Source organism: Berghia stephanieae, chromosome 6, assembly GCF_034508935.2.
Source record: "Berghia stephanieae isolate SIO BIC M18660-M18661 chromosome 6, UCSD_Bste_1.3, whole genome shotgun sequence".
Classification (NCBI taxonomy): Eukaryota; Metazoa; Mollusca; class Gastropoda; order Nudibranchia; family Aeolidiidae; genus Berghia; species Berghia stephanieae.
The window spans coordinates 26,465,998-26,488,220 of record NC_088365.1 but is presented as its reverse complement, the minus strand read 5'-3'; the positions used below and the strand labels follow the sequence as shown (position 1 = coordinate 26,488,220).

Sequence of the window (22,223 nt, the reverse complement as noted above, 5' to 3'; positions counted from 1 at the left end):
GAATAATCAGTTAAGGTTCTCCTGAATGGAGTGTGCATGTGTTTATGTGTGTTGAATGTGTGTATTTTATGTTCTATGTGTAGATCAAGCAATCAAATTAAATAGGTAGAATAATTAATTAAATAATTATTATCTAGTCAAACAATTAATTACATCACGATTGGTATTATACTCTGTGTCATCATTGGGTACACATCATTGTTACGGATTGCATTTAGAACACACTCGTCATCTACACGGTTAATCATTGCTCTTGAATTCGTATAATTTTATTTGTTTGTTTTCAGAACCCAGGCTATTTTTGTGTCTTAGGTTTAATATAATTTACCTACAAAATCGTGTGTTGTTTTTTTTTATCTCCATGATTCATGTTGAAAATCTGGATCACTCTCTCTCTCTCTCTCTCTCTCTCTCTCTCTCTCTCTCTCTCTCTCTCTCTCTCTCTCTCTCTCTCTCTCTCTCTCTCTCTCTTACGATTAACTTCTTGAATTACTTGACTTATGCCTCTTGGCTCCTGGCGAAGCAATAGGGCCTTAACAGCCTTCTTCCATCTTCTTCTGTCCTTGGCACAGACCTTTGCCTCACTCCAGGTAAGATTGGAGACGCACACATTTTGGTGAAGGCTTCTCCTCCAAATATGTTTTGGACCACCCCGTTTCCTCTTATACTGTAGGTTCCACTCGAGAGCCTGCTTGGTTATATTACAATTATATTCAATTTAAAAAAAAAATTTTTTTTGGTTGACTACGGACGTCTTACAGTACAGTTTCGTCATTTTACTTTTCTTTCAAACTCATCTTTGATCTCGTATTGTTTCGTTTTCCTGATAGGTTGTGTTTGTTCTTTTCTTTCCTTTTTTTTTAAAGTGGTGAATGCTTCATATATTTAAAGCAGAGCTGCCTACTCCAAGGGGGAAAGGAAAGAAAAAGTCACTTTAAATAATTTTAGAAATAAACAATTTGCTCTCAGGATGGTCCAAAAACGCTCCAAAGTCCTGAATATCGGTTTTAAGGAGCTAAACTTTCCATTTCAACAAGATTTCAGTCAGAGACCTATGCAGCTCTGAGGCTGGAGACAAAAAATCGTATTTATACGAATTTTTCGTAGTACTAGGCAGGTCTGATTTTAAGGAGCAACTGGCTCAAATTTGGTCAATTTTTCCTTATGCAAAAGCGGGAAAAATGTGTTTTACCAGTGTATAGCATACTATTCTTTGTATTGAGTCACGTGATTATCGTAATATTTGCCTAGCTCCGAGTGAAATCATTTCATCCTGTTTCACACAGCTTTGTTGGTGTTTGTAAGGACACAATAAAGTAAAATCGTTAAAACCAGTGACTGCTGTACTCTGTGAAAAAACTCGTATTTCTTTTTTAATTTGGCCAGAAAATTCGGCCTTCAAATATCGATCAATGAAAGTGATGGCAAAAACTCTCAAATCTGAGACTTCGGGGAGTCTTCCTTAAGTCCCAGGTTTGAGAGTTGTTGCCAAGCTGAGAGTCATATAAATCGATCGATATTTGAATGACGAGTTTTGTGGCCAAATTTTTAAATACATGTTTTGTTTTAGAGCACGACAGTCTTGTTTTTGATCGCTGATCGGGACAAAGTCCACATCCGGACTTGTTTCCTCTTGCCTGTAGACTAAGCAATATTATATTTCATCCTTCCTATGTTTCATGTAACCATTACAGCTTACGAGATGATTTGCACATTAATTTTTTTTTTTAATATTCTTTCAAAGATTTACCGACTTCGTCACTTCAAAAAGGGGCGGGGCTTTGTTGTGATATTAATTTATCGTATTATTTAATAATTTGTTTTAACGTTTTAACTACACTACGGTTATTGGCGGTGCTTTGATTTGATTTATTATTTTTGATTTATTTTCAACTTCATTTTTTTTTTCATGAACTATCTTTTTTGTTTGTTTGTTTGTTTGTTTTTTTTAAAATTTGTTTGTTTCTATAAACTTTTATATGTTGTACATTTTCAGTACAATTTTTTGACGATTTTAAGACAAATGGTGCTGAAAGAATTGAGAATTAAAAGGAATTACTTTTTGGTTTTTATCTGACTTTGACTTTTTACTCGTATAGATAGAATGAAGTTGACGTCACTCAGGTCTTTGTTATTGTTTTCTGCCATCCGCGTTTATGAGTAATTCTCACTAAACTGTATTATTCAGACTATAAAAGTTCATGGTTACACATAGTTTTGTGTGTTGATCCGTTATACTTCAGGATGGCAATGTTGTGATTTTCTTAGCCAAGCGCATACTATCGATAGATTTAGCCGTGTACGTCTTTATGGTTTTGTGCTATGACACGCGCCTACGGATCAGAAAGGTCCTGGGTTAGAGTCCCGCTCTGAGCGGCGCATTGTTGAGTCCTTGGAAAAGGCCCTTTACTCACATTCTCTCACTAAAATCAGGTGTAAATGGGTACCTGGCCGTTAACAGCGTAGTCTCTGTCGAAAAAAAAACAATGTAAAATCGGCAAACAGGCGTCATGTCTTGTCTTACACGTTGTGTTGCTATTGGCTATGGACCCCTTGTAAAACACTTTGAGCACGTTTAGTGGTTATTACTCTATATAAATGCCCACGTTTATTGGATTAAAAAAATGAATAAAGTCTGAAGTTTGAGAATTTTGCCAAGATGAAGATGTATATTTGAAGAAGGAGTTTTGTTTTTGTCCTACTCTGGAAAGACACGCATTTCAAAGTTTGGCCAGAAAACTTGTCCTTCAAATATCGATCAATTTAAATGACCCTCATCTCGGCAAAAAGTCTCAAACTTGGGGCTTCGCGAAGTCTTCCTTAAGTCTCAGGTTTGAGAGGGTTTTTTTTCCAAAATGAGGGTCATTTACATCGATTGATATTCGAAGGACCAGTTTTCTGGCCAAATTTTTAAAAAATACGTGCATTTCCAGATTATGTCAATTTTCTAGATAAATAAATGTGCTTGGTTTTGGGTTTGTTTTTTGGTGTTTTTTTTTTTCTTCAGCGAACGGAAAAAGAATGTCTGCAGATCGTAGTAATATTCTCATAGGTAGATAAAAAGCATAATAATCTACCAATCCTTAGGTACGGCGAACTTAGCAATCTACAAGACATTAAGCACGGCTGTCAGTAAGTAGGCCTACGGCTAGACTGGCATGCTAGCAGTCATTAAGTACGCTAGCCTTTTCTAGAGTCACTGGTCCTCAGAACCAACAATAGGACAGACCAGCAGATTGATAATTTTAAAAAAGTATGAGCTTTAACAGAGCACAATATCCTCTAAATGTGCTCAAGATACTTTAAGAAGATCCCAAGCCAAACTTAGCAAGATAGACTCCTGTTGGGCACAATCAGATTGGGTTATTTTCGATTGTTAGTCAACATTGAGCCTGTAGCAAACTCGGACAAGAGATCTACAAGTCAGAACAACGATGCCACTACTACTACTACTACTACTACTACTACTACTACTACTACTACTACTACTACTACTACTACTACTACTACTACTACTACTACTACTACTACTTGTTCTTCTTCCACTACTACTACTACTACTACTACTACTACTACTACTACTACTACTACTACTACTACTACTACTACTACTACTACTACTACTACTACTACTACTACTACTACTACTACTGTTGTTCTTCTTTCATAGCAGACGACAAATGTCTGAAAACGGTCACTTGACATAGGCTACCAACTACCAACCGCCCGTGACTTTGACAACTTCATCATTCGCATTTATTGGATTTATTGGATTTCCGTACTGTCTACTGCCTAAACTGTAATCCCGCTTCCTTCCCGACTTCTTGATTCGAATCACACATGATACAACTAGTGCTGGGTCGAGTTTGAAACGATCAAATCGAGCGGGTTTTCGATCGAGTCCTCTAAAATCGAGTCGGTTTCGGGCGGGTTTCGAGTCAGTGACGTCATCGAGCAGTGATTCGTTTGAAAAAAAAAAACACGAGCAACTCGTTTGCCACAGGAAACTTCACATACCCCTCCCTCTCTTATGTCTGTGGCTGGCTTGACTGCAGCTGGTTATGATGGGGGCTGCCAGATGGCCAAGTTCAAAATTGGTTACTAAGAAACACTTTTCTATTATTATTCATTTAAAAAAAAAAATCTTTTATTTAAAAAAAATGAAAAGATAAGTTTATCCAACTGTAGTCGATTGTTTTGTTAATCAAAACAAATGAGTTTTTCAAGGGAGTCAGAATGCTTGTGGTGTTGGGCTATTTGGGGTCTATTTGACTACTTGGGCAAGAAGAAATCTGGCTGTCTGGCAGCCTTGATTATGATCGTTCGTCGCATCACACACACATACACACACACACACACACACACACACACACACACGCCATCAAACAGTTGTTGATGGTGAAGGGTTGAGACCCCCCCCCCCCCCCCCACCACCATCATCCCGCTGTCACCTTAACATTTCATATTTATGTCGCGCCAAAAGTTGTCGGCCGCCCCCACCTCCATAATTTGTCACGGGTCGTCATCGCCTCTTTGTGTGTGCGGGAAAGGTCGTGCCTTTCATTTCATTATTTGAAAAATAAATGAACAAGAATGGTGTGTTTTATTAGGTAGGTAGATAATAATAATATTTAGCAGGTTCCACACCCAGACACACACGGATTGCCCGGACACGATGATAACGATGCCGACGACAATGGATGACGATGATGATGATGATGATGATGATTATCGTGTTTCTGTTTAAAAAATGAAATACTTTAGCAGGTTCCACCCCCACCCCCCACACGGATAGACCGGACCCGAAGATGATGATTGTGGTTTTGCTGGCTGTTACGGCTGTGATGAGGATGATGATAATGATGATGATGATGATGATGACGATGGCGCAGATGGTGATTATTTGTTCGGTCGCTCAGTGGTACGGTGTCTCTTGTCACAAAATCAAGCCTTGTCAATGGCCGGATGAGTGACAGTGATTGTTGAAAATTGTGATCCAGACGTTAAGTCCGTGTGTCAGGCACTTGACTCAGGTGTGAATGTATTCTTATCTTATAAGCAATGACGGGTATTGTAAAGAGCTTTAATACAAAAAGACTCCAAACAGCGATCGGTACCTACTGTACGAAATGGATGTATGGTCGATATGGCGTGCCGGAGGAATAAATTAAATAAAATATTGTGAAGTTCATTGAGCATGGTAAATCCTTGGAAATGCGCTTTGAACTAATACACCTGCTAGACAACTCCGATTCCAATATAAACGACTGATTAATATTCCCATATATAAACTATAGTTAGCTGAAAATCTTTCTTTGTCGGGACTCCAAAAGTATGGAACGAATTAGACAAAGAAATCAAAGGGTCTTTTAGGAGCACTGATTGATTTAGATTGATTATTACATTGAAATGTGTTGATATTTATTTTATCCATTATTATTAGGGTGGTGGTGGTGGTGGTGATGATGATGATCCCGCTGATATGATGGTGATGATAAATAAATTAAACATAATTCCCTTTATTCATCCCATAGGGGAGATTCGTCTTTCGGGTCTATTCTAAGGGAAGACTGGAATAACCCAAGCGATAGCCGCAGTGCAGCGCCGCAAATTTAGTTAGGGCAAGGTGACTTGCTCAAGACCACTCAGCGGCGGGTGATCGAACTCGGTACCTTTCGGGTGCCAACCAAAGACCGTACCGCTGCCCCTGATGATGATGATGATGATGATGATGATGATGATGATGATGATGATGATGATGATGATGATGATGATGATGATGGGAACTAACAAAGAATACACAGGCATCTAAAATTGAAACATTCCATATTCAAAGCTAATGTTTTACTTTAAAAAATTGAGCTTTACAATATCCACTAAATGTGATTAAAGCGCTTTGTAAAGGGGTCCCCGGTCAACAGCAACATTTAATATGTAGGACGGGACATGCCGCCTGTTAGGCGATATTACAATTTTTCAGACAAAGAGAACGCTGTTAACGGCCAGGTACTCATTTACACCTGAGTACGGTGAGAGAATGTGAGTAAAGAGCCTTGTCCAAAGACTCAACTATGCACCGAGCGCGAGGCTCGAACCCAGGACTTTCCGATCCCAAAGCGGGTGTCATACCACTAGACCATTATAATGCACGAGAGCCATGGTCGACTAGAGTACTACCTATAGTTACGTCATGACTAGACCACATAGCCGCACTACTGTAGGAGTGTTCATTGATAGAGGGATGCGTGTGTGTCATAGAAATAGCCTTAGTGTGTGTGTGTGTGTGTGTGTGTATGTGTGTGTGTGTGTGTGTGTGATAGTCAAACTTTAGTAGGTTTAATGAAGTCTTGTCACACACGCGTGATACACCTATACGAATTTCCCTGCCACTGCCACCCAGACACACTAACATCTGACAAGGAGTGAGGGCTGTGGAAGAACCACAAACATTGGCGATTGGTATCGGATGGCAAACTGTGATCGTTTGAATTTGAAATGATTCGAAACACTCGTTACCACTCCGCTCGCTCGAATCCTGATCGTCTCAAGCTCGTCTCACGTGTCAAGATCGTCTCAAGCTCACAACCCGCTTGATCGTTTTACGATCGAGTGATCGTTTTACTAACTCGCTCTTCCGGCATTGAGATCGAGCACTGACTCGTGGCTTGGCGCTCGGTCGTCGTGAGAAAAAGGATTAAATACACTCGATAGATAAAATAAGCTTGACGCACTCAGGCTTTTAACGTTTTTGCCATCCGTTTATATATTTTTCACTAAACTTTTAATTCAAACTGAAAAAGTTCACTGGTTAACATGTTTGTGTTTGACGTATACGTCAATGACAATTTGTGATTAAGCGGAAGGCAACTATGATAATTTGCCGTGACTTAGGTTGTCATGCAGGCCTACGGATCGAAAGGTCCTGGGTGGTCCCGTCTGAGCGGCCTTGTTTCTGAAAAGGCCCTACCAACATCCCACATAATCTAGGGTAAATGGTATGGACCGTTAAATCGTACTCTATCGAGAAAAAACAATTAATGGCAAACAGGTATGCCTTGTCTACAAGCTTCTCTACATCCCACTTGTTAAAATTTAAGTTTAGGGTTATTACCTTAAAATTTCCAGTTATTTAAAATGAATATCTAAGTGCAATTTTGCCAAATGAAGAATATTTGAAAAGGATTAGCCTACTCGAAAGAAGCATTTCAAAGTATAGCAGAAAATTTCTCAAATCGATCAATGACACTGCAAAATTAAATTGGGGTTCCAAGCTCTTACCTTAGCTCAGGGTTTGAAGGGTTTTTTTAAATAGTCATTTACATATTGCCGAAGACAGCGAAGTTTTTAAAAAACGTGTCAATCTTCCAGTATTTTCAATTTCTGTTAAATTGTTTTTTGGTTTCTTTCGGTGATTTTTTTTTATGCTCACCGACGAAAAAAATTTGCAGCGTGTAAATTTCTATAGCTAATTAAAAACCTATAGTCTCCAAATCTTAGGTACGTGCGAATAGCACTAAAGACTTTAAAGTCACGCTTCAAATCGAAAGTTTTCAGAGTATGCTCAAACCACAATAGGAATGACCACGTTGACTATTTTAAAAAATGTTGACGTTTCAGCACATGATTCGTAATTGCATCAAGGAACAATGTAAGAAGTAAGCCTAATTAAATACCCTGTGCAAATCAGGGTATTTTCATTGTTTGCTCAACAACGAGCCTGTGCAATTGTGGCGATTTACAGTCAATCACGATCTCTTAATTATACTCGCTACTACTCTCACTATTTCTACTATGATAAATTCACTTCATACTTTTCTTTCCCATTATTACTATACCTGACGTCATATTATATTACATTTTTTTTTACTCTGTGTTTTTTCATACGATGAAAATGTTGACTCATTGACATTAGTCTACAATATCCAAAGCTGACTTGTTCTGATTCGCATATTTTAGACTTTCGACTGTCACGTAAACTGTAGTTTCCGTGAGAATAAATTCACGTCATGGCTATTAAGTGTATGCAAAGTGATTATTTTTTCTAATGTTCAAAAAATTCCGAAAAAGGCTAGGAATCTGACATTGACTTGTTTAAGTATCTATTTTTACATTAACGGAAAGTAAATGGCACATTTAGGAGCTTACATGCATCGCAATTATGCGCCTTTACTTTGTCGGCTGTTCCACACCAAACTACAGTTCTAGATAGTGATTGTATTTGAATTCTCCATATGCTAATTTCATTAATAAATATTAGATTCTGACAGTTATGTCAAGTATTCTTGTATTTTTATAATAATATTCTAAGGTCTAGAGGGGGAATTTTATAATTTAAATCTCCCCCCTCCCAAACCCCCTACTAGAACTAGAACATTATAAAATAAGCTACTACATCCCAAGTATTCTTATTCTAGTAGGGGGTTTGGGAGGGGGGAAACTTTTTAAAAAAAAGTTCCCCCCTCCCAAACCCCCTACTAGAAGTTCTAGTGTAGTGTAGGGGGTTTGGGAGGGGGGTGACTTTAAAAAACCCCTACTAGAACAAGAATACTTGGGATGTAGTATCTTATGGAAGGTCTCCCAAAGTTTCCCCCGTCCCAAACCCCCTACTACTAGAACAAGAATACTGGGAATGTAGGAACTTTCGGAAGGCCTCCTGTAAAAAATGGCACAGAGAGAGAGAGGAGAAAATGAGAGAGAAAGAAGGAGAAGAGAAAATGGCAGAGACAGACAATGAAAAAGAAGAGAAAATGACAGAGAGAAGAGAAAATGAGAATCTTAATTAATATTAATATTAATAACATCACTCCATGGCAATACATCACTTCATGACACGAATGTTACTCCATGGCAGTTAAAAGTACACATGCGTAGTTGGTGAACTGATACGGTTCTTGGCAATTGACGATTTGACAATTGTCAAGGTCCTTGGCAATTGACGCTAACTAATTTTTGTCTTACCATAATGATAATCAGAGTGGAGGAATTCCGTAGTTTCACGCCAGCTAGAGAGAGATCTGCTGACACCTCCCCCGCCTCAACCCTGACTAACCTGATGAAACAATGTTTGCCATTATTTGCAATATTAATATCGAAACTAATGGGAAATACAAACACAGTAACTAATCGCGTCAGCCGTAGTCGTAAACAAATACCGACTCAGCTAATTGTTTTTGAATTTTGAAAGATCACACCACATATAAAAATGAAAATTTATCTTATATTGTAATCTTTATTGGGCATTGCAACTGGGTTAAATTCCATAATCGCTAAAAGTAAGTTATATAATAACAGTGCTGTGAAAGTATGGAAAACCTGCCGATCAGAGACCGATACAGTCGACACGGACACAATTGACTTCAGTGAGGCAGAGTCCCTGGCACTATCTGCTATCTACCAACTCCACTGACTTGGAGTCTGACACTGTCACAGACAATCGACACCTTTAGAAATTCATCTCAGTCACTCAGAATCTTTGTAAAGAGTGTGGAGTTAAACAGGACCTTGTTTGTAAATTATACACGATGACATCAAAGTTGAGAATATCGAGCTGTTCCTGTAGTAAGGAGCTTCCACTTCCATCAATACAGTACAGCACAATGTCTAAACGCAGCTCTGTGGTCTTGTGGTATAACATTCATTTTTGGATCTGAAGGTTCTGGGTTCGAGTCTCACTGGGCGCAGACTCTTTACTCACATTCTCTCACTATACAATACACAGGTGTAAAATGAGTACACCTGGCTGTGAACAGTGTTATCTCTGTCTCGTCTAACACGAGTGTTGCTGTTGGCTCTGGACCCCTTGTAAAGTGCTTCAAGCATTTCAGTGGATATTGTCTTGGAAAAATATAATTTAGCTGAAACCATTCCTTGACCGTCTCCGCCATATTGAATAGACCAATATAATCCTTAGTTATTGTGAATCACTCGTCGCTGGAAACACAAACCGCAATGAACCAATTTAGAAATTAATGGAAATTTTTTCCTTCCTGGTAAATATCAACCTTAAATTTGTTTGTGAATATATTTTATCAGTTTAATCATACTTAACGATAAAATAAAATTATTTGATAGCAAATTTGAGTCAAATTGATAGACTTCTTGTTTTGTGACACTTTCAGTCACTTTGATTTTCTTAAAATAAGTATTCCAATAGTTATTCCATTTGTTTTAGTCATTGGATCTGTTCCTATATTATAATAAAGGCAACGTTTATTATCTTCAGTCTTAGATCGATATAAATCTTTTATTTATTTTACTGATGGAAAAAAAGGCTTTGACTCTCGTCGAGTAGAGACCAACTCACTGTTTCATCGCCCAGCCTTTGTCCTGGCTAGGCTATAGCTGGATGGTTATGATTGGTTGGATTTTACTTCTAACACAAGTAGTTATGTTTCAGAATCATTTGTATCTTCATTTTCATCACACTGACCGATCACTCATTCTTGGCTATTTTTTAAAACCATATATTAATTACTCATTGTGTTCTGTTCTAAACGAATGAGGGACAAATTAAAATACCCACTTGTTGCGCATTTGGCTGCACCAATCATAGGGATAAGGTCAGTGGTAAAGGAATTGTGGATGTACAAAGGATTCACAGATAAGCTACAACTAGGTCTTGTTGAGATGAAAACTCATTTCCTAACTTTATTGTTTTGCATTAAATAAGATGACCTGTTTTAACACTGGGTTATATCGACAACAGTGCTATTCGAACAACTGGTTTGCTATCACACAGAATAGTACACCCATGTGTCTTCTTCTTCTTCTTTTTCTTCTTCTTCTTCTTCTTCTTCTTCTTCTTCTTCTTCTTCTTCTTCTTCTTCTTCTTCTTCTTCTTCTTCTTCTTCTTCTTCTTCTTCTTCTTCTTCTTCTTCTTCTTCTTCTTCTTCTTCTTCCTCTTCTTCTTCTTCTTCTTCTCCTCATTCTTCTCCTTCTTCTCCATTTCCTCATTCTTCTCATTCTCCTCCTTCTTCTTTCAGCTTATCCTGCATTTTGTAGGATTGTATAATGAATGCCACATCTCCATGCATCTCAGTTCATTGTATCATCTTCCTCCAGGCCCAGTTCTTTCATATCATCCTTTACCCTATCCATCTAGTTTTCGGGCATCACCTTTTTTTATTTCTTGAACTTTCATATAGAGCAATATCCAGTAAACATGTTCAAAGCGCTGTCCAAGGGGTCACTAGCTAACAGCAATGCTTAACAAGTAGGACAAGACATGACGCCTGTTAGGCAATATTAAATTTTTAGTCCGACAGAGACAACGCTGTTAACGTCCAGATACTCATTTTACACCTGGGTACGGTGAGAGAATGTGATTAAAGAGCTCTTCCCAAGGACTCAACTAGGCTCAAATTTGAAGGCAAGTGTCATACCACTAGACAACAAAGCCACGCTGTCGTTGTTATACTTACAGGCTCTTACCCTTGGCAGACATCAAGAACTGGTGTTGTATGTTGTTTGTTTATGGTGTTGTGGTTATTTGTTGTTAAGATGATGATATTGCTATTGTTGTTGTTAATGGTGGTGGTTGTTATGAGTTTCACTTCAAAAATTCTTTTTCTAATCCTAGCCTTTAAAATAATTGCCTTTTTGCAAAGATCTCTCTTCCCCCCCCCTCTCTCTCTCTCTCTCTCTCTCTCTCTCTCTCTCTCTCTCTCCCTCTCTCTCCCTTTTCCTTGCAATACATATTTCTTTGAGAAATTATTGCTCACGCACACACACACAACGTCCAGCATTATTAACACACAGCCACAAACTACCTGCATTGATTCAGGAGAGATAATGAAATGACTCACCATCCAACCCAACCATTCACGTCTGCTTCATTCACCCATTCACCCACGCTATCTCACTCTCACACACTCACCTTTCAACCTGCATCATCTGCATATAAAACCAGCATTATGATTATGTATTTTTAAAAAAAAAGTATATCAAGGGGAGATTACACGAATGTAGAATCAATCAAATTTTTATTAAAATCTTTTAAAACCTTTGAATTAAAATAATTGCTTTATAAAAAAAAAAAAAAAATAATTAATTTATCACCTCTTTACAATCATCCCAGCATTAAATGGTCACTTTTCTCTTCAAGATTTTATTCTTACTTTTATTTGGAAACATTCAAATCACAAAACTGTTCAAACTATAACGTATGCAAAAGCTTAATTTATATTCAACTCAAGGCAGCAAGTATAGACAGGAGGTCCCAGACTCACATGGCCGCCATCTTGACTCTCAGTCTCAAATCAACCATTTGGTACACTGTGGCAGAGCGTGTCTTGTTCTAAGGTGTCGTCATCACCTTATTATTATGATGATGATGTGTTGTGAAAATAATTTAACTGGAAAAAAAAATAGTGTTGTGATATTTCAGCATTATCAGTGATCACTCCATAGTATTATTAGCATAGGTCATGTGATCTGCTTTGACTTCCTTTTTTAGATATATATAAGTTTCTATCAGTTTTTTTTCCGTCTTCTTTTCTGTTATGTTAAGAAAAAAAATATAAAGCATAACAAAAGCACAATATCCACTAAACATGCTCAAAGCGCTTTACAAGGCATCCATAGTCAACAGCAACACTTAACATGTAGGATGATGCCTGTTGAGCTTGAGCTTTTATATAGCGCAATGTCCACTAAATGTGCTCAAAGCGCTTTACAAGGGGTCCCTGACCAACAGCAACATTTAACGTTTAGGACGGGACACGACGCCTGTTAGGCGATATTACAATTTTTTTCGGACAGAGACAACGCTGTTAACGGCCAGGTACTCATTTTACACCTGAGTACGGTGAGAGAATGTGAGTTAAGAGCCGTGTCCAAGGACTCAATTATGCGCCGAGCGAGGCTAGAACCCAGGACCTTCCGATCCGAAAGCGAGTGTCATACCACAAGACCACATAGCCGTCTGTTAGGCAATAATACCATTTTTTTTTAACAGAGACATCGATGTTATCAGCCAGGTACTCATTTTACACCTGAGCATGGAGAGATAACGTGAGAAAGGAGCCTTTTTTCAAGGACTATGCACTGTTCAAAGCAGGATTTGAACCCTGGACTTTCTGATCCGAAGGTGAGTGTCATATTACTGAGACCACATGGATTTTTTTTAAAACATTAAACCGTAAAACTGTGCAGCTATGTGGTCTCAGTAATATGACACTCACCTTCGGATCAGATTGAAATGTTCCAAATCAAGTTTCCAAGGCATTGCCACCATTTCCGATTGCTTGATATGGTTTGCAATATCGCCTTTGAGAAAGTGAAAAAAGAGGAAAGGTTTAATATATACATAGAAACGATCGTATTAATAATAATAAAATTAATAATAATAATAATGATAAATACCATAATATTAATAATAATGATAATAATAATAATAATAATAATAATAATAATAATAATAATAATAATAATAATAATAATGATAAATACCATAATATTAATAATAATGATAATAATAATAATAATAATAATAATAATAATAATAATAATAATAATAATAATAATAATAATAATAATAATGATAATTATCATAATATTAATAATAATGATTATGATAATTATCATAATAATAATTATAATGATAATGTCAAGCACTAATATATGTGACCCTCCGCCTCGAACCGGTATTAAGTCGGGATTTGGAAAACGAAGAAAACCGGTTTTAAAGTGGAAATGGTCAAAATTATCAAATTTCAGTTTTTGGTTGTTTCAGAAACTACAATAATTTTTCTACATGAAAACATAATAATTCAACATAAACATTGACGATAAGTTATATAAATTTCAAGTTTAAAAATGCAACTATCAGTGACACATTCAAAACGAGAGTTGACTTTCTCTCAGAGAGCCACCCTTTCCAAAGCTTCGTAATACAGTCTTTTTCTCCACCAATAAGATGTAAGATATCAAAGCAAAGGGCGTGTCTTTATCTATCTCGGAGAAAGCATGACTGTTTCCATAATTTCATGGTTCAACCAATAATGAACTTTAAAAACTGTAAACAAGTCTAGGTTTTTCCCTGACAACCTTACAAATGAATGATTCTGATTGGTCAACGCTCATCACATGCGCTGTGGCTGTAGGCCATAATGCTCGGGCGATGCTTCATGACGTCAGCATGCGTGTGTTACATACGTGTGTTTGTGCATTTTGATACACACCACGTGCTTTTATATCTGTGTCTAGCTGTATTGGGTAATGATTGAGGTGGAGGTCCTCCTTTGTCCCTCTTTAATTATTCATGAAATTATAGGATATGCTAAGACTTAATAGGACAACAGTTACCTAATCTTACACTTACAGAGATTGTTGTAGGATAAACATTTAATTTTAAGTACAAAAGCAGAGTAATAGATAGAGCCTTCAACAATTAATGAACTGTAACTAAAAAATGAAATGGATAGATAAACAGACAGACAGACAAACCTATTAATGGATAAATAGATATGTAGATAGATAGGATAGACAGACAGACAGACAGACAGACAGACAGACAGACAGACAGGCAGACAAACAGACATATAGATAGATAGATAGATAGATGGATTGATGGATGGATGGATGGGTGGATGGGTAGATAGATAGGTGGATAGATAGATAGATAGATAGGTAGATGAAGGGGAGAGAGAGACAAACAGAGAGAGGGAGAGAGAGAGAGAGATGTTCGTTTTGTCGTGCTTTCTTTGTATACTGAAAGAAAGGGGGGGGGGGGTTCTTTTTAGACAATGAACAATGTGGTGGAACGATAAGGAAAACTTGAGAGATTCAATAACATGTTTTCATGTGAGTCACTACACAATAAGCCCCACCCCTCCTCCTCAAGCTGTTATCTGACTCAAAATGGAAACAATGCAATGATTGATTTGACCAGCCCATTTCTTTAATTGCAATCTCATTGGTCAATATGTTTCCAGTTGATTGACTATGACTTACTTTGTAACAAAATGCTTTCTTTAAACTATCCCAATTCTTTGCTCCGCCTCCATCCCTTTCTTCATGTCTACCTCACTCTCTCCGTCTCCCCTTTGTTTCTTTCACACATACAAACACACACACACACACTTATACAGGTTTCAATCTTTATAATATTTCCCTCGCGTCCTCTTAACACAAGCAGTCTCTCTCCCCTCCCCCTCTCGCTCCTCTTTTTCTCTATATCTCTCTCTCTTTCTCTCTCTCTCTCTCTCTCTCTCTCTCTCTCTCTCTCTCTCTCTCATGTGTGTCTGTTTGTGTGTGTGTGTGTGTGTGCGTGCATGCGTGTGTGTGTGTGTGTGTGTATTTTACTCTCTCATTCTCTCTCTTCCTCTCTAATCCTCTTTCTTGATAATTTTTTCCCTGCCCACCCGGCTTCACGTAGTTTCAAAACTGTACTTTCAAATTTCAACCTTCTTTAACTTTTGTCATTTTGAAATCGTATTTTCTCTATTAAATAAGACAAAAAATTCACATTAATAATTCTTATTTCATTGATTCTTTATTTAAATATCAAAAATTCTTGAAAAAGTGAGCAATTGGCGTTTTTTTTTTCCAGTGTTTTATTTGTTTTAAGAACATCTTACATAATAATGAATAACTACAAAAGTAATAATTGAATTGTTTCAAAATTTTGTATGTACATTAGTAAATGTATAAGCTAAGCTCATGCCAAATTTCACTATTCTCGTTAAATTTTTGATGTCCGTATCTAAGGAGTTATCTTTGCCCATTAATTTAACTGTGCGTGAAAACGGTGCCTCACTTCAAAGTCGATTTTCTTAAAACTTGGTTTTCACACTCTCCCTACTTCAAACGGTCATATCTCGACAATAAATAATCAGAATTATATAAATTTGGTATCAAATTTTAAAGCATAAAATAAGCTGTGATTGGGTACCAAAAACCCAAAATTGAAAAATCCGACTTAATACCGTTTTGAGGCGGAGGGTCACATATGCTTATTCCATACATCAGCTCTAAGAACTTTATATATCCATATCCCCCCTCCCCCCGTGTGAGAAAAAAGAAGATTCATTGACTGATTGATATACATAATTGGAGATATATGAAAATATGATAATATTTGAATTTGTATAAGAGAAACTCCTGAGAATGATACCAATTATTCTATCTATGCGGTTACAGTGATGGATGTGAGTCAAAACCCTCAAACTCAAAGCAACACAGCATGTCAGGTGTGTGTGTATGTCTGTGTGTGGAACCCATGATCAAACCAGATACCTTCAGATACGAATGGGATACATATATTATATACTGCTATGCCATACTTATTTATTTATTCCATTATATATTTATTTATTTCAGACATTGGTGACTTGTGGAAGGTGATTAGTTCCTATCTTCACAATGTGACGGCAAACCAAGGCTGTTTAAAGATTTGGTTGGAAAATCCGCATAAAATTTAAATGAGGAATGAGAGGTAATTTGTATTTGCATAAATTTTCAGTCTTGTCGTAGAAGAAAAATGCTTTTTCACCTATCCGGGATGTCCTTTTTTTCTGATTAAAGCTGGAAAAACCAACTTTTTAAAATTTTTCCGGTTGACCTTGTTCGGTATTGGTTAGTTGATTTTTTTAAAAGATGAAAGTATTGGTTGTTTAAAGGCAACCGTTAAAGGGAAGCTAGATGGATGTGGATCCTTTTCTACGATTTAAGGGTGATAACGTTGGTTGTTTAAAGGCATTAGTTAAGGGGAAACGGGCAAACTAGATGGATAGTATGCATCCTTTTCTACAATTTAAGGGTGATAACGTTGGTTGTTTAAAGGCAACTGTTAAGGGGAAACTAGATGGATATTATGCATCCTTTTCTATGATTTAAGGGTGATGATAACATTTGATAAAGAGAAGTTTTGCGCTTAATATTTTCATATATACGCTCGTTATGAGAAAAATTTTCAGGCTATTTTTATTTTAGCAAAGGGCATCCCTGAATTATGGTCTAGTGTTTTTGAAATTTTTCATTTCATGCGATGGAGAGGCTATGTGGTCTAATGGTATGACACTAGCTTTCGGATCGGAAGGTCCTGGGTTCGAGCCTTGGGAAAGGCTCTTTAGTCGCATTCTCTCACTGTACTCAGGTGTAAAATGAGTACCTGGCCATCAACAGTGTTGTCTCTGTCAGAAAAATTGTAATGCGCCTAACAATCGTCATGTCTCATTCTACTTGTTACATGTTGCTGTTAGTCAGGGACCCTTTATAAAGCGTTTTGAGTACGTTTAGTGGATATTGCACTATATAAAAGCTAAAGTTTAAGTTAAATTTTTTGTTCCAAGATCTGCTGTGATGAGGAATGTCAGCGTCTAGTCCCTCCACCCTTGGGTCAAACAGATCCCTTTGGACGTGTCCCATTTGACCAGACACCACTGTACTGATACTGTGATGTTGAACACTTTGTGATGCAAGGTGTGCCATGATGTCTGTAGGTGTGTTGTTGTCTGTGTCGTTGATGGGTCTGTGTTCAGGGTGGATTAGTTTTGGGGGAAGGGACAGTGAGACTGGCTTGTATTAGTTTTCAATCTGAGCAGAATTACAGTTTACACCAATATTAATAATGATAATAATAATAATAATAATAGATTCTTATACAGTAGCAATGACTATGAAAAATGTTTTTTTTCTCTTTTTGAGGAAAAATTTTGTCTGAAATCAAAGCCCTATCCTCAACCATGAGGCTCTTGGCGGTTTACATCAACCAAAAACAATATAGAAATTACATGACATCAAAAAAGACATGTTTTCAAGGATTTCTTGAACACAGACAATGATTTGGATTCTCGGATGCTCTGTGGAATGGTGTTCCGTACAGACGGGCCAATATTGAGAAGAGAACAAACTCAGGCAGATAATTGGGGAGAGGGGGGGGGGGGGGGATATTTGTTCATAGATATGCTTTACTTTCATCATTTCTATCAATTTGCTTTAAGTATGTTCATAAAAGAATGCTGGGCTGTGTTTTAATTTTTCCTAGTATTCTTTCCCCAAATGGATGAAGCCCAGACTTTGGTGGAGTTGTGGGAGATGATCAAGTCCGTCTGTCCACACGATGTGACAGCTAACCAGGGATGTAAAAGAATTGGTTGGAAGATCCGCATAAATTTAAATGAGTTATGAGAGGTAATCTAATTTGCATTTGCATAAATTTGCAGTCCTGTCGTTTCATGCAATGGAGAGTTCCAATTGTTTGTTCCAAGATCTGCTGTGATGAGGAATGTCAGCGTCTAGTCCCTCCACCCTTGGGTCAAACAGATCCCTTTGGACGTGTCCCATTCGACCAGACACCACTGTACTGATACTGTGATGTTGAACGCTTTGTGAGGCAAGGTGTGCCATGGTGTCTGTAGATTTGTTGTCTGTGTCGTTGATGGGTCTGTGTTCAGGGTGGATCTGCTTTGGGGGAAGGGACAGTGAGACTGGCTTGTATTAGTTTTCAATCTGAGCAGAATTACAGTTTACACCAATATTAATAATAATAATAATAATAATAATAATAATAGACTCTTATACCATGCACAGTATTCTCAACCATGAGGCTCTTGGCGGTTTACATCAACCAAAAACAATATGGAAAGTACATGACATCAAAAAAGACATGTTTCCAAGGATTTCTTGAACACAGACAATGATTTGGATTCTCGGATGCTCTGTGGAATGGTGTTCCGTACAGACGGACCAATATTGAGAAGAGAACAAACTCAGGCAGATAATTGGGGAGAGGGGGGGGGGATATTTGTTCATAGATATGCTTTACTTTCATCATTTCTATCAATTTGCTTTAAGTATGTTCATAAAAGAATGCTGGGCTGTGTTTTAATTTTTCCTAGTATTCTTTCCCCAAATGGATGAAGCCCAGACTTTGGTGGAGTTGTGGGAGATGATCAAGTCCGTCTGTCCACACGATGTGACAGCTAACCAGGGATGTTAAAGAATTGGTTGGAAGATCCGCATAAATGTAGTAATGAGAGGTAATTTAATTTGCATTTGCATAAATTTGCAGTCGTCATTTCATGCAATGGAGTGTCCCAATTGTTTGTTCCAAGATCTGCTGTGATGAGGAATGTCAGCGTCTAGTCCCTCCACCCTTGGGTCAAACAGATCCCTTTGGATGTGTCCCATTCGACCAGACACCACTGTACTGATACTGTGATGTTGAACGCTTTGTGAGGCAAGGTGTGCCATGGTGTCTGTAGGTTTGTTGTCTGTGTCGATGGGTCTGTGTTCAGGGTGGATCTGCTTTGGGGGAAGGGACAGTGAGACTGGCTTGTATTAGTTTTCAATCTGAGCAGAGAATTACAGTTTAGCAATGCTATTAAGAACAAACTCAGGCAGATAAAATAAATGTTTATATCAATAATTCTTTATTTTATTTTATTGATATTGTAATGCGGGGAAATGGGGCACAGATAAGTGCCTGTTAGTTCGTTATGCTGTAATGCATTTGTATTTTATTGTAAAAAACCTTTTATACTGTAAACTTTCAGTGCTTGGAAAGATGATAATATAAATGAATAATTTTGTTTGTATAACATTCACATGAGGATTCTGAACGAGTGTTGTCTGTAGTTAGAATAACTGGACAGAGTCCAGGTCAAATATGTCAAAAACTCCACTTGAAGTTGAAGCCTTGCTGACACAGACATCAGGGTCAGAGTTCAAACCATTAGATAAACTCCTTCATTAATGGTCAAATATGTCAAATACTCCACTTGAAGCCTTGCTGACACAGACATCAGGGTCAGAGTTCAAACCATTAGATAAACTCCTTCATAAATGGTCAAATATGTCAAAAACTCCACTTGAAGCCTTGCTGACACAGACATCAGGGTCAGAGTTCAAACCATTAGATAAACTCCTTCATTAATGGTCAAATATGTCAAAAACTCCACTTGAAGCCTTGTTGACACAGACATGGAACAACCCATCAGGTTCAGAGTTTTTTTTTAGAAATTGGTTGGCGGGTTTGTTAGAGTTAGATGCATGACACAAGCGTGTCCTTGAATCAGCAGATGATGACCTAAGGCGAATGGATGAGGGGCTTGACCTGGGTCTGCCCAGTCCACAGTGAGGTGTCCTTGATGCTCGCACTCGTGTTTGATTGGTCAATGCTTCAGGTCGCCTTAGATGTCCGCTATACTGTCTGATGCTATGGGCTGACTTTATATATGACGTAATAGAAATTGAGAGTCTATGTGGTCTTGTGGTATGAAACTCGCTTTCGGATCGGAAGGTCCTGGGTTCGAGCCTTGCTCTGCGCATAGTTGAGTCCTTTGGAAAAGACTCTTTGCTCACATTTTCTCACTGTACTCAGGTGTAAAATGAGTACCTGACCTTTAACAGCGTTGTCTCTGTCTGAAAAAAAATTGTAATATCTCCTAACGGGTGTCATGTCTCGTTCTACGTGTTAAGTGTTGCTGTTGGCTATGGATCCCTTGTAAAGTGCTTTGAGAATGTTTAGTGGATATTGCGCTATAAAAAAGCTCAAAGCTCAAGAGTCAATTCATCAGAAACAATTTTTGGTGCTTATATATTTTCAAACAAACTTCAGAGGACTATTTATTTCTTATTTTCACAGTGGATTGCCGACCGACAGCATGAAATCAAGTGACCAGTAAATTCAAGATAAGGACTCGAGTTTCTTGAGTTGTTTATCCAATGATCATTTCAATAAATATCCATCTTTGGAGCACGGAATATTTTATAAATATTGCCAACATAAAAAATCATAAGTTCTGTCACTTTTTAATTTATCAAACCACACTTGTCAACACTAACCTCCCATTTGCGTTTGTTGCCATATTTTAACCCAAATTTCAACAAAAGTTGCGAAAAAAAAAATGAAAACAGTTGCTATAAAACTTGATCTTAATATTTAAGCTTTCAACTCACTGTGACAATATAGAAATATAACATGAAAAGAAATTAGATTTAATCAAAATAGACTGGATCACATAATTTAATAGTGTAACACAAAAGCAAGGCTTTTAAATTGTGAGTTTCATTGTAACTGTGATAAACGCAGCTGTTAGAATAACCACCAAATTCTACTGATGTTGACAATCATCATCATCGTGATGAACAAGAAAGCAGCCCACAGACAGGTGGTCTGAATACCCCCTTACTACCTCAGAACGGGATGACCTTTGGAAGTGTCTAAAATTTATACCACTCAACCCTTGGAGACAACATGGCAGGACGAAAATCTCACAGACGACGATGATAATAGGACAATCAACACTCACTGACAATAACTACTTTCACTCCTTCTCGAAGAACCAACCTCGTTATTTTTTAACTAAGCACCAGGCCGATCCAATACAGATAATATCAAATTTACGGCTGCTAATCCTTCCCCTACACTTATAGTTATAGAACATTCGAAACTCGGCCCGGTAGAGTGGCAAGCCGTTCAATACGCTGGTAGAGATGTTAATATTAAGTCTGCCATGTTGGGGAGCTAAAGTACTTTAGGGAAACACGTGTACATTGACAATGGCCAGAGGCAGCTTATCTTACTATACTATACGCTATATTACCAACCTTTGGAGAAGGATAACACTTTGTTTAACAACACGTTTGTCCCTAAGCCATTTGATATAATAAGAATTAAACTCACTAACCGAAGCACACAATCTCGTTATCCCTACAACTGTCAGCGATCTCAGTTCCCTTGCTTTCTGTTACACAAAGTACGCAAAAAATTGACAATCAGACATTCCCCCCCCCCCCCCCCCCCCCCCCCATTTATATGAGTCCTATTCACTCCCTTTATTTTTCTCTCCAATAAATAGTCATTGTCATTCAAAATATGCGTTTATTATTATTGTATTCAATCTGTTTGATTTTCAATTCATTAAGAATTATTTATTGATTGGAAATATTATATTCTTGTAAGAGTTATATTGGCAATTGCCTAAGAATAAACCTTTGAAAATTGAAAATATTATTACTCTTTGCGGTTGATTTGAAAACTTGACAAGTCAGGGTTTTGCTGGATTGGCCATTGGACACAGTGCTGATGGGTTTCCTCGTATTCGCGATTTTAAAGTCAGAGGAATTACCTCCTTTCTGGATGGGGTTCCTAACCTCCCATAGTGGGCAGAGAGGTTCTTACTGTGTCTTCTATCCACCTATAACTGTTTTCCAACTTGCTTTCTATCTTTGTCTTGGAATTAGATTACTTGGTTTTGTCCTGGCCTTGGCCAAATACC

General features: G+C 37.6%; 1 protein-coding gene and 1 long non-coding RNA gene across 7 annotated transcripts in view; both read left to right on the top strand.

Annotated features, from left to right (window-relative positions):
- The window catches only part of LOC144974761 (glutamate receptor ionotropic, kainate 1-like), a 79,572-nt gene extending 77,502 nt beyond the window's left edge, over window positions 1-2,070 (top strand). For 2 of the 3 annotated variants that reach the window (XM_078917992.1, XM_078917993.1), the window contains exon 12: window positions 1-2,070. This exon is cut by the window's left edge and continues 1,282 nt beyond it. The gene's annotated coding sequence lies outside the window, so the exon portion shown is untranslated. The other variant, XR_013645813.1, reaches the window with a different exon arrangement.
- A 10,892-nt stretch (window positions 2,071-12,962) lies between these two features.
- On the top strand, window positions 12,963-21,732 carry LOC144974759 (uncharacterized). Of its 4 annotated transcripts, none has more exons than XR_013645810.1 (5): window positions 12,963-13,087; window positions 16,321-16,435; window positions 18,011-18,132; window positions 18,840-18,980; window positions 20,588-21,732. It is a non-coding gene; the product is annotated as an uncharacterized LOC144974759 (long non-coding RNA). The 4 variants fall into 4 exon arrangements; XR_013645812.1 differs by having other exon boundaries at window positions 17,987-18,132; window positions 18,864-18,980; XR_013645809.1 differs by having other exon boundaries at window positions 17,987-18,132.
- The last annotated feature ends 491 nt before the right edge of the window (window positions 21,733-22,223 follow it).